The sequence below is a fragment of the Juglans microcarpa x Juglans regia genome, chromosome 5S, assembly GCF_004785595.1.
Source record: "Juglans microcarpa x Juglans regia isolate MS1-56 chromosome 5S, Jm3101_v1.0, whole genome shotgun sequence".
In the NCBI taxonomy this organism is placed as follows: Eukaryota; Viridiplantae; Streptophyta; class Magnoliopsida; order Fagales; family Juglandaceae; genus Juglans; species Juglans microcarpa x Juglans regia.
Window position 1 is genome coordinate 10,400,617 of NC_054603.1, and position 16,162 is coordinate 10,416,778.

At 36.6% G+C, this 16,162-nt stretch overlaps 2 non-coding genes and 2 pseudogenes across 3 annotated transcripts; 2 read left to right on the top strand and 2 right to left on the bottom strand.

The window, feature by feature from the left end:
- The first annotated feature begins 117 nt into the window (after window positions 1-117).
- LOC121267084 lies at window positions 118-3,841 on the top strand (annotated as a pseudogene). The gene is made up of 5 exons (XR_005940967.1): window positions 118-346; window positions 1,199-1,259; window positions 2,475-2,676; window positions 3,667-3,769; window positions 3,838-3,841. The product of XR_005940967.1 is annotated as an urease accessory protein G-like (transcript).
- Window positions 3,842-5,638: 1,797 nt separating this feature from the next.
- Window positions 5,639-8,011, top strand: LOC121267085 (annotated as a pseudogene).
- Window positions 8,012-12,444: 4,433 nt separating this feature from the next.
- On the bottom strand, window positions 12,445-12,528 carry TRNAL-CAA. The gene has a single exon. It is a non-coding gene; the product is annotated as a tRNA-Leu (tRNA).
- An 82-nt stretch (window positions 12,529-12,610) lies between these two features.
- Window positions 12,611-12,683, bottom strand: TRNAR-ACG. The gene has a single exon. It is a non-coding gene; the product is annotated as a tRNA-Arg (tRNA).
- Window positions 12,684-16,162: the final 3,479 nt, after the last annotated feature.

A 16,162-nucleotide genomic window follows, 5' to 3' on the forward strand; every position in this document is an offset into this window, starting at 1 on the left:
AGGCCAGGGGCCAATCTTCTACAAACAACACTAACTAAGGTGCCAACAACCTAGCAATTCAAATAAAATAGAAGGGAACAACTCAGCTTAAGGCCCATTGAGCCCGGCTCAATTTAATTAGCTTCGTTACATCATCATGACCACGATCATAGTCATGGAGATTCAAAAACAAAGTTATGGGTGGGCCCTGATGGGAGGGTGTACCATAGCCACGATGGACTGGCACCTCATTCACATGAAACTCCCCGGGTTACTTCAGCTTCAGCAGAAGAGCTCCACCACTTCTCACAAGGGATTTCAATGAAAGAGCTTTCGCCGTTGGCATCGGTGGCCCAATTGGTACTGGGTATCTCCTATCCCCATTTGACGTTCTATGTGTTGCTTCTCGACATTGTTATCGAAATTCAAATTTATGATTGTATCTTACTAGAATTTGCTTCAAAAACTCAGAAATGATTGATTCTAATGCTACTTTATGAACTTTTAATTTCTGGGTGCATTTTTTATTAGTAAGATTCGAATTCAATGGGGATAATTTCCTTGGAAGAGTGCGCTTGCCCCAGTAATGTTTCAAAAGATTTATATTTTATGCTTGGACAGCTACTATGTGTAAAGACTCAACCGCTAATAATCTTTTAAAATAATGTTCCTAGTTGATTCGTGTCGCATGCGTAAAATAGTGATGAATGAATGTGTTATACGGTTTGCTTCTTAATTTCCAATGGGGTCTATATTTTTGGTAATAAATGGATGATGCCAAAGACAGCAATGGATGTGAACCTTCGTTAGAGAGAGAGAGAGAGAGAGAGACTTCCTTTTGATCGTTTGTTGATGATTCAAATGGGTTTGCGATAATGTAAGTTGGTGTTTGTCGGTATACCCATGTCCGTAACTCACTCATTGATGGGGGCAAGGTGGTTTGGGATGTAATCTGCAGACCAAAGAAGGAAGGAGGCTTGGGTTTAAAGCGAGTAGAGCTTTGGAACAGAGTAGCCATCATCACGGGTTGTGTTACCGTCCCTCAGAATTCTCACACATGCTTTTGTATACTTGTTAACGATTTTGAGCTTCGGTCGTTTCTTTTTCCACTTCATGATTTGATCCTACTTTTATTTCGTTGATTTATATCATCTGCATTGTTAGCCTGTATCAAACTCAGTAAATGGGTGCTGATGGAATGCTGTTTCATGCCATACAGGAAAACAGCTTTAATGCTTGCTCTCTGCCAATTTTTGCGGGACAAGTACAGTCTTGCTGCAGTAAGTAGAATGTCTGAAAATTTTCTCTTTTTTCATTTTTTGAGTTTCTAGTTTTTCCTCCATCCAAAGCTAGTTCTATTTCTCCAATTTGGACTCATACTTGCTGCTCTCATTTTGAGCCATGTATCTATAACATAAGTAATTTTTGAAATAGGAGTTTCGTTCCTGTTGAGCTGCGCCATTCAATCCTGCATTAAATGACCATGAATTTGATCAAGTTTTTAAAGAATTTGAAAGATTATGTCAATAAATATTAGACAAAGTAGAATTTTAAGATGCTGGGACTCTTTGTATTCTTTCCTCTATAACGCTTGATCCTCTTTTCTCAATGTCTAGTTTATTACAGTTACTAATTCAAGAATGTCACATTCATAAAACTTCACAATCTGCTTATTATAAAAATTAAAAATTGACAATTTTCCCGTGCATCGTACGGGTGCACAACTTGTTTTAAAAATTTTCAAACAGAAAGACAGCTTCTTAAAGCCTAACTTTAGCTCTTTGCTGCGCTTAACCAAACCAAATATTAGCCAATCCTGAGCCCAAACGAAGAAAAGAAAAAAATGCCCTCTCTCTTCTGTACATGATAGTGTAAAAGCTACCAATCAATGTTTCTTATGGCATTTATGAGGATGACCAAGCGAATTTTTTTGATAATATTCTCTGTTTTACACTTTGAATAATTGCTTCAGAGTATTTTTAGTTGCCATTTCTGTGGGTGGAAAGTTTCTCTGGAACTTAATATCACAATATTGCCTAGCAGTTGCTGTTTGCAAAGACCTTGAAGCCAGTGTAGTTCTGTTGCTTGAGGCAAGGAAAACTTGGTGCACATAGAATGGAATATAAGAAGGGCCTTGGGGCTGTACATCTTGAATTTATTAGTAGGCATACAACTCATAGAAAAGAGATCTTCATCTATGTTTTTAGTGGTGCGTGTCAAACAACTAAACAGCTAAATGCCTCTAGAAATGTTTTTTCTTTTACTTATAAAAAAATTATTTCTTGAGGCATTCGTGCACATAAATAGATACTTAATGTTGCTGTCACTTAGTGAAAGCATTTCACACTTTTACATAGCTTCACCGAGTTTGTATACCTATGTGAGACCAATTTATAACTATGTAAGAGTGATTCGTACAACCATTGAAGTTATAATAACTTGCTGTGAGACTTTAATAATTGCATTATGACAGGAGTATCACGTAATTAATTCAGGTGACAAATGATATATTCACAAAGGAGGATGGTGAGTTCTTGGTAAAACATGGAGCACTTCCTGAGGAAAGGATACGTGCTGTGGAAACTGGGGGCTGCCCACACGCTGCCATTCGTGAAGACATTAGCATTAATCTTGGCCCTCTTGAGGAGCTCTCTAATTTGTACAAAGCAGACATACTTCTTTGTGAATCAGGGGGAGGTACCTTTACGAAAATGATTGATGTGGTAGTAGTTCAATTTTATTTAATGCAGACTTACATTAAAGTTGGCATGTCACCAGTCAAAAAATATATTAAAGTTGGCATGTCACTGGTAATGATGGTCATATTTGTTTTTTATTGGCACCGGGAATCTAGGAACACAGTCATGACTAAGGGAAAATTCCCCCAGTCTTTGGCAAAGAGCTTCTTGCAAGTGCACTTTGGATAATAAGGGAAAAATCCCTCACTCCAATGGCCCTGGAAACAGTTTGCACCCTAGGGTTCAGACCTTAAACCTGGAGGGAGCATACCATCAAAACCAAGACTCTTACCACTTGAGCCAACCCCTAGGGGTTATGATGGTCATATTGGAAACAAACTGAGAAAATTTAGGCCTCGTTTGTTTTCACAACCATTTTCATCTCATCTCATCTCATCTCTTCTTATTGTTACAACTTTTTAAAATTCCCACACAAAACAAAATAAACAATTCAACTTTTTCAAATCCCAAAACAAAAATAATATTAAAAAAATATATTCTAACAATATTTTATTCAACTTTCAACTTTTATCTCAACTCATCTCATCTCATCTGCAAAAACAAATGAGGTCTTATAGTTATGTTTCTCTAAATTAGTTGGGGAAATGCCATTAAATCAACAGGAAAGAGGGCGACAATGACATGGTTAGGCAGTTCTTTTTCTTTCTTTTTTATTTCAGTGGGCTTTGGTACAAAAGCATGATGCTTTCATGATGTCTCTAAGAAAAAGAGGGTAGAAGTTATTGTTACTATAGATTTATTTGAAAAGCTACACTAATAGTTCAGGAACTTTTTTTTAAGATAGTTTTTGTTACAAGATAAAATTGTAATGAAAATGCTAATATCAAATTGTGCATAAAGAAACAACTTTTCTTATGTTACCATTTGTGGAATTGACTTTCAATGAGAGATAAGGTTGAATATTCACTTGATCTTGTATTGGTGCCAGAAAATTTAGCTGCCAACATCAGTAGAGAACTGGCTGACTACATCATCTATATAATAGATGTATCTGGTGGTGATAAAATACCTCGGAAAGGTATTTTAAATTCGTGGCTGCTGCTTTGGTTGTGGCACCCTTCTAACCTGTCAATTATCAATCTTCGGATCAGTTATAGAGATAAAATACTCGGGGAGTCTGACGCAAATGAGTCAATTGTTTTGGATTGCAGGTAATAAACAAGACTGACCTTGCGCCTGCAGTTGGAGCTGATTTAACTGTCATGGAGCTGGATGCACTTCGAATGCGTGACAGAGGGACATTTGTCTTTGCTCAGGTCGGGTTGAGTATTTTTTTTAACATTTGGTACCATAAACAAAATATGAATTATAATTTGTCCAGTGGGAATTTCAAAATTATATAATCCTATATATTTTGTTCAATATGAAGTTTGGTTCAGAAATAAAGCAGAAAACAAGAGGCTGACAAATGAACTAGAATGATAATGCATCAAAGTGTATATAGATTGGCATTATAACATCCTGATTGTGCATCCTGCGATGCACATTTATTTTGATGAGTTTTGTTGGTTTCTCTCTCCACCACCTGTTCCTCATAACATGGGGTTGGGGGCACAGCAATATGCGGTAAAGATATAATTGTCCTACCATGTGCTTTCATGGCATTAGAAGGCACAAATTGATCCTCTAGAATGGAGTTTCTATAGATTAAGCCATTAGAACAGAAGCTGGTAGAATTTGAGTTGGAACGATGCCAAGAAACACTTCTTTATATTCTACACATGATGCTAAGCATACAAAGAATTTGGCTCATCTCAATCATGACCAAGGAAAAACACAGAAAAGAAATTGAATAAATGCAACTCATGGGCAAATGCTATGCAGAAGTTTGAAATGGTCTATATTCTTTTAACAGATGGGAAGGTCCTTATACTTTAATCCTAATTTGGGAATAAAATGTCTGCCTACGTAGTTACATATTCTAGGTACGGAATATAAACTACATCCTTATACCTTACTTTCTCAATTATCATCTTCTCTCAGGCAAGTGATTAGGGTAAGTTTGAATCTTTTTTGGGTCAGATATCTTGAAAAGTGCAAGAATAATATAAGTGACAAAATGATCATTCAATTTTGTTGTCCTTACTGGTGACAAAGTCAACATATGCCATGTTCATGATGCATTTGATTTGAATGTGCAGGTGAAGCATGGAGTTGGCATAGAGGAGATCGTGAACCACATTATACAGGGATGGGAAGCAGCGACCAGGAAGAAGTGTCGCTGACCCTTCTCTGTCTGGAAGTTGATGTTGTATCTTATGTCGCTGTCGTGTTGGGTAACTTTTCAAATGCCTGTGTGCCAGCACTTTCAATAATTTAAATTTCAATTATGTTCTACTAATATGATTATCTAAGTACTAATATGATTTTAGTTCCTTTGGGAGTAAATTTCCACTGACAGCATGGCGTGTTGATGCTCTTTGATAATACACAAGTAAACTGATGTAGCAGGCACCCTAAAGGCCCATAGGGTTTCTCCACATAGACCGCCCAAAAGCTTCACAGAAGCGCCAGTTTCTATTCGCACAACGTAGCCAGTTGGGCTGCTGCCTTCAACATAAAAGGAAGCATTCCCATCTCTAACATTTCAAACCTTATTTTCACCCTTCCTTGCTTCTTTGAACCCCACCACCCCCCCCCCCCCCCCCCCCCCCCCCCCCCCCCCCTCTTTCTTGTTTTCCCCCTTATTCGTAAAAAAAAAAAAAAAAAAAAAAAAAAAAACTGCCTTCTTGTGCTTTCTGTGTAGAGGGTACTAGATGTTCCCAATGATTTTGATTTCTATATTAAATTTTTGCGAATGAATATATATATATAGATGTATGGTTTTGTATTTTCAAGAATATCATTTGTTGGCTTGCAATACATCCCCTCTTGAAATTGGGATTTTTAGAATTAGGAAAATGGTACTATGCCTCATGATTTTGTCTCCTCATTTTAATCGCTCATTTATTTAATTTTTTTTACTTAATGATTAAAGAATTGACTATTAATATATTGATATATTTTTTTATTAAAAATATTTAAAGATATTTAAAAAAATGTAAAAAATAAAAAGAGAAAATAAAAAAGTGCATTTGGCCTATGTGCATGGGCGGCATAGCAGCAGTCCCCTTAGAATTAATATCGGAAAAGAATATGGGGAGGAGGTAGAGAGGAAGAGGAGGGTGGTGGTGGAATCACTGGGATGGCTGACCGAGTCGTCGATAATGCCGAAGAAGCACAGGGCCATAGAAGGGGTTGGGTCTTCCTCCATCATGGAACTGAAGGCCCACCTCTCCTAGTCCCAGGAGGAGTCCAAGAAGACCAAGGTACTCGCCGGCGTCCCCGACTATCACCATCCGCCGCGCCAAGCAAAATATTGTCACACCCAATTCCTTATCTGCCAAGAATTCTGGCGTTGATGCCCGTGCCCTCAAGTACTCTTCTTCTATTTCTATGTTTACCCTTTTTTTTTTCATTTTGAATTATTTTTTTATTGCAGTTTTAGTTTCATTTTTGGGTTGATAATTAGAGATTTGATTTTAAAGGACCAGTCTTCGAGTAGAATTAGGGTTCTAACTTGTTGGGTAATGATGGTGGTTTGTTTGCTGGTGAAGTTTTTAAGTTTTTTGCTCGGTAGGTAATTAAAGAAAGAAACTCATATGAAATAACTTCATTCCCTTATCGATGATGCATATGAAAATGGTAGTGGTTAACTTGCAATGGGATATTGCAGCTTGCTTTTGTTTTTCTAGCAACTTTTGTTTAATCAATATTTTTCATTTGTTAAGTAGTACTTCACCCAACATGAAGGTCGGTGATGACCACAAAAAGCCATGTTCCCATTTTATATATTCCAGTCTCGTGATTCTTTGTTTACTGGTGAAGATTGGGCCTTGCATTTATCGAAGTTCATGTGTCTGCTTGATTGCTAGTAAAAGAATTACGATTTTGTTTTTGGGACAACAAACATATGACATCTGATCATTCTTCACATTTATTTCTCAGAATTTTTTCTGTTAGTGTCATTAAGTGCTCAACATGTAACTGGACTTTAGTTTGGTTTGCTACTAAGTGGAATCCTGTTTTGGTGTGAAAACCCAGGGATAAACTCGAGCTGAAAGCAGCTAATGATGGATCAGCCAGCTATACAGCATTAGAGAGGAAGGCTGAATTGTATAATAAGCTAGTGAGGGGAGAGCTGTCTGATCAGGAAGATAAGGAGAAGTATTGTGTCGATTTCTTTCACAAGAAAATTGAGCAGGATGTGGCTCGGCAACCTCAGGATCAAGATACTCCTACAATGGTACTGCCAGAGAGTTAGGATGGTGTGAATGATGCTTCTTTTTTGTTGAACACAAAACCTGTGGGTCTCGTAAGAACGGTTGGAACATTGGACAACGACAAACACAAGCGTTTTGTGAGGTGAGGATTTTTACTCTTCCTAATATAGTACAGGGAGTTTGTTATTGTAATTATTCTTCGTAATAAATGCAAAACGCGAGGTGATTAGAAGTGAATTAGCTTTGGAATGATTGATTATAGCCGGGCCTCTGGCAGTTCAACAAGGAAAGAATCTATAATCAAGGTTTTATGTTGGTCATAATATGATGCAAACTTGTTTGTTCAGGTATAACCCAACCTCCTAATCAATTTGTTATATCTCACCGTTTATTTAACAAGCAAGAGACTTGGTTTTCTGGGGAGAGAGAGAGAGAGAGAGAGATTACATCCTTCCATTTGATGCTAATGACAAGTTGCTTTAGTAAAACTTTTTAACTTGTAATAATGTTCTCTTCTAGTAATTCTGTTAAGCAGCTTTGACTTTACACCATCTTGCTGAGAAGTATGTCCCGAATAAGAGCATTGTGTGTGTCGTATGACTAGGCTCATCATCGGATTATTGTGATTTTGGTTTCCTCAGGGAAGTTCATGAAGAAGTAAATCAAGCAAGAGAGAAGACTTCAGAGCTCAAACTGCGCAGACAAGAGCAAGCAGCAGCTCATCGTGAGAAACTGAGACAGGCGTATTTGAGGAAACGACTAGAGAACCTGAAAGCCACATCCAATGCGGAACAGACATGATCAAGCAGGTGGCAGTTTCTTGGTCCTCAACATTCATTTTGCAGTGAAAAATACAATTCTGATGGGATTCTTCAATGTACTATTATTTTTGTTTTCAGTTTTACTTGTGTACAGAAATTGTGTAAGATTAAGGACTCCAAAGTTTTATAGCATGTTCATGAGATGTATGAGAAATCCAAACTAGGAATAATCGAACGGAGTTTCAACAAAGATCTTCTCTATATGCTAGAAATAATCAAGTTGGTGCGTAAAATGTCAGGATAGCTTTGGAGAACTATGACCTAATTTTATGAGCCGTGCTCAAAAGAACCTAACACAGAGCTCACATTATTGTTTTGAAAAATTATTCTCATCAGTTACTATTCACTATCACACACCCCACATCCTATGAAAAATACTCATGCTCTATGAAAAATATCTTCACACTCTTAAAAATGCTATAGATGTGGAGTGTGATGAATGGTGGCGATTAGTATAATTTCTCGCTTGTTTTATAGATATCTGAGCCAAACCTGAAACATTTATACAATTACAGGCCATATCAACGGCTAAAAGTCACAAAACCTAAACCCTCTAGGGCTGAAAAACCGACCGGTCGGTTCGGTTTTGGGCCCAAACCGAGACCGACCGGTCGGTTTGTTAGAGCCTCAAAACCGGCCGAAACCGACCGAATGAGGGTGTGAAAACCGACCGGTTCGGTTACCGGCCGGTTCATGGTCGGTTTGTCGGGTTTGGGCCGGTTTGGGCCACTGTGTTTGGGCCGGTTTTGGCACTGTTTGGGCCATTTTAAGACCCAATTCAACCTCTTTTTCAGCTCATTTTGTTATTCAAAATCATCTACTACAAAGACTTTTTTTTTTCCAAAATTTTTAAAATTAATTAATTAAATCAATTTCTTTTTAATTTTAATCATGCCATGCATATATTATTAGTAACTAATAACTATTAACTAGTAACTACTACATATATACTACTTATATTTTATAGTCTTATTATCTTATATACTAAATTATTAATTACTAGATAAATAAAAAAAACTCCACTAGATGTTTAATACACATTACAAACAAAATTAAATTGTCTTAAGCAACAAATAACAATTGTTTTTGAATAAAACTCAAAAAATCTTCATTCTTCAGTCTGCAGTCTTCGACTCTTCAATCATCAATAGTTGTGATGTATGATGCTCCTAACTCTATAAGAAAACACCAAATAATCAAATTATCAATATTAATAAATTAGGATAATAAAAACAAATTAAATTAAATAATAAAAATAAATGAATATGGAATTGAATGAGAAAAAGTTAAAAACACATTACCAGATTCTACTACAAAGCTCTCAACATTATCCATGGAGTCTCGAATATCAATTGGCGTTGACGGATGTCGCAACCAATTCTGAGTACAAATAAGTGCCTCAACAGTTCTTGGAGCCAAGGAACTCCGAAAAGGATCAAGTACCCGACCTCCCGTACTAAATGCGGACTCTGATGCAACCGTCGAAACAGGCATGGCTAACACGTCTCGTGCAATTCTCGCAAGTATAGGATAGTTAGGCTCATTCACTTTCCACCAATTCAACAAATCAAAAGATTGACTGAATGCCTCACAACCATTTGATAAATACCGATCAATCTCTGTTTTGGTAGATGTAGATCCAGAGGCAGTCGATGCTTGCAACCACTCATAAAAAAGTTGTGACTCAAGATTGTCTTCAACATCATCTGGAGGTGCAGATGACGGAGGGGAAACATGTTCTCTGCTACTCGAGGAAGAACCGAACGTAGCATTATACTCCTCATACATGTCTGATAATAATTGTCTCACCCTCGACAATAAATCTTCAGCCCAATTATGATCATAAATTTTTTTCAAGTGAAAAGTAAGAAGCCCCAACTTACTACGTGGATCAAGGAGAACTGCAATCAACAACAACAAATTCAGTCTATCCAATGAACCCCAATACTTATCAAATTTCATTCTCATGCTTATGGCCATGCTCATCAAACAAGTATTCTGACTCTCACACAGTCTAACCAACTCTTTTTGGAGCCTACAAATCTCCAAAAAACTTGTGTTTGCCGTGACATGTAAAGAACCAGAAAATCGACAAGTGGCATCATAAAACATTTTCAAAAATTTTACAAAAACCCGCACTGTCTCCCACTCGTCAGCTCTAGGAGGCCCAATGTTTCCATCCTTAAAGTAAGAAAGAAAATTGTAGTCCTCACTCTCCATTCGCCTAAAAGCCTTTTCAAATTTCTCAGCAGCCTCCAACATCATGTAAGTTGAATTCCATCGGGTTTGTACATCAAGGCACAACATTTTTTTACAATCAATTTTTTCCTTTTCTGCACATCTCTTAAACTTGTCTAATCTTGCAGGGGAGGAGCGCACATATCTAACAGCATTTCTAACCATTGTAATGGCATCATCACACTCCTTAAGACCCTCATTCACGACAAGATTTAGAATATGAGCACAACATCTCATGTGCATATACTTCCCTTCCAACATATTCTCCGTCAAAAAATGTCTCAAATATGCAATTGCAGTATCATTTGAGCTAGCATTATCAACAGTAACAGTAAATATCTTATCAATGCCCCAATGAAGGAGGCACGATTCAACATATTTTCCAATGGTATCCCCTCGATGATTAGGGATTAAACAAAAATTTATAATTTTCTTCTGTAATTTCCAATCACTATCAATGAAATGGGCAGTTAAACACATATAATTAAGATTTTGTACCGATGTCCACGTATCGGTAGTTAATGAAATCCTCATTCCCCCATCTTTGAATAACTTTTTAAGTTTGGCTTTTTCAGATGCAAATAGTTTCATACAATCTCTTGCAACCTTCACTCGACATGGCACTTTAAATCTAGGTTCAAGCAACCAAACCATCTTCTTAAATCCTTGCCCTTCAACAATTCTAAATGGTAATTCATCGAGAATTACCATCTCCGCAAGCGCCATCCTCACAGCCTCCTCACTATATTTATGAGTTACAAGATTTCTTAAAGAATTATCACTCTCTCCAAACCCCTCCGAGGATACCTCACCTGCCAATGTTGTTTGGTATTTATCTAAAGGCCCACGCTTATGAGGATTTTTGAGACATGAAGGTAGATGGTTTTGCATAGTTGAAGTTCCATTCCTCTTCGAGTGGCAAGCGTATATCTTGCCACAATAATTGCACTTGGCCTTAGGATCATCTACGGAACAACCCTCAACTTTTGTAAAATGATCCCAAACAATTGACGGATCCTTCCCCTTCCGTTTCTTAGGAAGTGGACAATTACTACTATTAGGGGCACTTGAAGTCGAGAGTTTTGGTATTTGGGAGTTCGAATCAAGATCAATTGGACTTGACGAAGAATCCATCTAACATGTAAAAACAAGAAAGAACAAAAAATCACCCCAATTGTTAATTACACAGCAGCTAGTTTGCAACGTGGCAAACATCACAAATCTAAGATTCTAATCTACATTTTAGATCGCTCATAAATCTCACAAATTATTTTACTTTCAATAAACATCACAAATTATTTATAACATAAAATTCATAAATTTTACTTTCAATAAACATCACAAATTATTTTTTTTCAACAAAATTACATCCAAATTCCAATCCGTGAATGGCAATGCACACTGCGAAAATCAATCAAAATTCTTCATCAAAATGATATTCACTATTTCAATCATCTCAAACAAAGCAAACACAATCCCTAACCCTAGATTGAAATACCAAATCAGAAAACAAAAACCCTAATCCAAAAATTGATCCTCGGATTCTAAATAAAAAAATAAAAAATACTTATAAATAAATAAGTATGAAAATCATACCTAAAATGCTAAAAACAACAATGGAGAGTCGGTTTGCCGGAGGAAGTCTCGCCGTGAGTGGCTGGAGTCGTGGACGGCGTCGTGGCGATGCGGCGTCACGGCTCGAACTCGAACTCGCCGTGAGTGGCTGGAGCCTGGCGTCGTTGAAACCGAAGGTCCGAAACCGGAAACGGCGTCGTTGCGAAACGCCGAAATCGTTAGCTGAGAGAGAGAGAGAGAGAGGGAGGCGGAAAGAGAGTGAGAGTGAGTCTGTGAGAGTGAGTCTGGGACTGGGGGTTGGGGCCTTGGGGGCGAAGCCGCGAAGCCCGAAGGGACAAAATATGCCCTAGGGCTGAACGGCGCCGTTTCGGTTATTTTTTTTTTTCTAACTTTAAGAATTAAACGACGTCGTTTCACTTATTTAAGTAAAACGGCGTCGTTTAATAAATTAATATATTTAAAAATATATATATATACGGCGTCGGCCGGTTTTTCGGTTTTTGGTTGGTTCAAACCGCAACCGAACCGGCCGACGCCGGTTTTGATGATTTATCACCGACGGCCGACCGGTTCCCTACCGGTTTCGGCCGGTTCCGAGCTCCGGCGGTCGGTCTGAGTCGGTCTCGGCCGGTTTTACAATTTTCTGTACAGCCCTGAAACCCTCAACAAGAAGGAAAACGAAAAAGAAGTATAGATATCCATGCTAAACGAAGCAATTCCCTTTTCTCATTACAAAAGACCCCGTTTTAAATGTCTCTCTATTAGAGCATTTTTCCCATTATATATACCAAAAATAAAAGGTGCGACAATTGTCAGAAGTGGGATTTGAACCCACGCCCTCGTTAGAGGACCAGAACTTGAGTCTGGCGCCTTAGACCACTCGGCCATCCTGACTGATGACTGGTTGCAGAGAAAAATAGTTTATATAGAAATTTATTAAATTGTTTCACTTAAAAATAAAAGATAAATGAAAAGACGACTCCGCTGGGGATCGAACCCAGAATCTCTGGTTCCGTAGACCAGCGCCTTATCCATTGGGCCACGGAGTCTTCGTTATATTTCAACGCTTTATGCAGTATCATATACTTCGATTTTGGACTTCGCCTTCGCCATGTAGAATGAGAAAATCTTATAAATGGTCCAACTGTCCATCCCAAAAAAACAGCCTTTCAATAGAAACGTGCCATGTACACTTTCCATGGTAGCTACCTTTTGACCGCACCCAGAATCTCAATCTGACACTTTAGATCTCAGTCCCCTTCGTTCCCCCTTTCTCCTTTGTTCCCCCTCACATGAGTAACATCCTCTCGCCTACTCTCAACAAAACTCATAACAGAATCGTAGCAGCCCCTCGCCCCTATCAATAACCTCGCTCTCTAAAAAGCCCTCTCTCTCTCTCTCTCTCTCTCTCTATATATATATATATATAGAGTTTTACTATATACAAGCAAGTTTGCGTACCAATCTGGGTACTAATGTTGTTGTCTTTATATTTTAAATTTAAATTAACACTGTTTTCAATAAAATCTACTTTTTAACCAATCATATTAAATGGATGCGCATATTAGTGCGCAGAATCGCTTGCAATTAGACTTTTCCATATATATATATATATCGTTCTTATTTTTTGCTGCTATCGAGTCATTGTCACTGGTCCAGTTGCCACATCAAGCTTTGCATGCCACTGTTTTCTTCTTGATTTAAACTCATGTTATTTATAGTAAAGGTTAGAAGCTTTGCTCCTTTGAGTCACGTATCTATCATTTGACCTCGTACTAGACTTATCTTGTCGGCAATGAAGCCAAACAAGCTTGACCATTCCATGGACATTTTTATCGTTGGACAAGCAAAGAAGTTAGGCTTCCAATCTAGGAATCAAAATTATGATGGCTGATTTTTAATGCAATAGAAATGGTTTGTTGTGAGAACAATCACTCGGTTTACCCCCTATTTTTGCTAATCAAAACAGAGCATTTCGTTTTCCCCATCGTGAGTCGTGGTTTTACCACCATGCTGTTGCCACCTTTCCTCCACGCCGTTGCCACCGCACAGAGAGCACCTTCGGACACTTCATGTCGCAACAACTCTGTCGTCCTCCTCTCGGTAAGCCCATGCCAGAACTACACTCACTCTCTACTCTCTCTGTCTCGCTCACGTTATTTCTCAGAAAACTGATGATGGTATCGTGTGGTGGTGGGCGATGGAAACTACGGTGTGTTAAGGTTTTCTGAATGGTGCTCAAATCAATTTCTGAAGATAAGGAGAAGATGTGTTTTATATCTAGTGTAACGAGTTTATTGTAATTTCTGTGAAATTACTGACGTGGCATAGAGTTATTGGAGGGCTGCTAATGCCTCAATGTCGGATGGAGTGCTGCAAAGCGTTTCTCGTGTAGAATCTAAAGATTTCAAATCATCTTGATGACAAATGGTACAAATAGAGTTCTAAAAAAAAAAAAAAATCTTCTGATTCATGGTACAATTATTAGGTACTGTAATTAAGTCGTAAAAAACTGGATAAAATTGACCAGTGTTCTGGCTTCCTAATAATCAAAACTGTTAGAATTGGTCTGGTTCCGATTATGATATTTTGAACATCTAGAATCGAATAGGATTGATAGATATATATTATATATATTTGTTAAGTTTTTAAATTATATATAAAATATTTTTTATATGATTTTATATATTATATATAACTTTTATATTATATTATATTACATGTTAATGCTAATTAACATAACATAAAATTTAAATCTTATATCCATATCTAGTAATCTTTTAACATAAAATTAATAGTATTGATATAATATAAAATTAATCTTATAAATTTTAATATAGTATTTTATTATGATATAACAGAAATTAATCTTATAATTTTTAATATAACATTTGAATTTTAATATAACATATAAATTTAATCTTATAATTGTTTAGCCAAAAATTATAAAATTAGAGATGTAGATCAATCACTAGCTAAAATTCAGTGTAAATCCTTTAAAAAGATCTTACACAAACTACATTTACACATAGAGAATTGCTATAGTTATAAAGAGATCCCATAAAAGTAAATTCGTAAACTGATATGACTTCATGTGATATGTTAAATCTACTTTACAATAAAAATAATTTTACAATCTAACGTATCATATCAAACCATGTCAATTTATATGTTTATTTTTATTGAATCTAATTTTGACCAAAGAATTTTTCTTACACAAATCATTCTCGTTTTGAATAATATAATATACATGCCTGAACATTTGTGAAAAGAAGTACGCAGCAATCTGAAACTATTGATACAAGGAAGTACTTACCTCAGAGGAAATTAAGTATGTTGTTTTGGCGCCACTTTAGAATTTGAAGCTGCCAAATAAGGTTTCAAATTTTGGGTGGAGGGCATGATCATGTACTGAAAGTCATCCTACAAAATAGAATTTGTTATTAAAGGAGATTATTTCAACCGGATTGTGTGCACATTGTGATCAGTTGGGTAAGGAAGATTAATGTATTCATGCAGCTTTTTGTGGTTGTTCATTTGTTCAAGCAATACGGGCTGCTAGATGTCCACAGGTTTGTTCTTTTTTGGGGATGGCTGGTCTGTTTTCTGATTTGAGATACGGGCTGCAATATGAGATAGATCTTGCCATGTTTGGTTAGCCAATATAGATGAACTGTTTTCATCTCATTTGTAATTTGGTGAACAGTGCAAAAATGATATGAACAATGTGGGAACGGTGAAAATTGATAATGAACAGTGTGTGAACAGTATGTGAACAGTGAAAACTAACATAAAACTGACAGTGACTCTGCAGCTTGCTAGTGCATGTGGCACACAGGCCACCATGCACGTATACGCAAGCTTCACAATGGCTTCTTTGTCCTTTGCAAGCTCAAGAGTATTGTATATTTTATATACTATATTATTATTTTATTTTTATTTTATTAAGTATAATGTGACACATTTATCATCATTAAATGATCATCTTATTTTTATCTTATTAAGTATGATATGACACATTTATCATCATTAAATGATCATTTATTGCATGTTTATTTATTATTTAATGGTGATGAATGTGCCACATATTACTTAATATAATCAAAATAGGATAATAGTGTAGTATATAGTAGTACTCTTGTATATTTTTACCTTTTTGAATGAGTAAATGTGCCTTCATCGGGAGCTACTCGACTTCTATATTGCCTGTAGAATAATGTTAGAGATAATTTTCAAATGTATCAATTTTGTGTAAGTCTTTTGCAAAAAAGTAAACTTCTAAACAAAAAGATGAAGTTTTTATACTTTTTTAATGATTAGTCTATTTTTTATGAAAGACCTAAGCAGCTTGTATATTTAAGAATTATTGCCTCGTATAAAGTAAAAGACCTCGTAGAAACGGACACAAAAACAATAAAGTAAAAGAACAAAAAAATAACTACACAACACACAAGAAAATAACATGGATGGACAAAAATTACTGTAGCAGCTCGATAGCGGCTTATTAAAATAAAATAGATATGTGTGT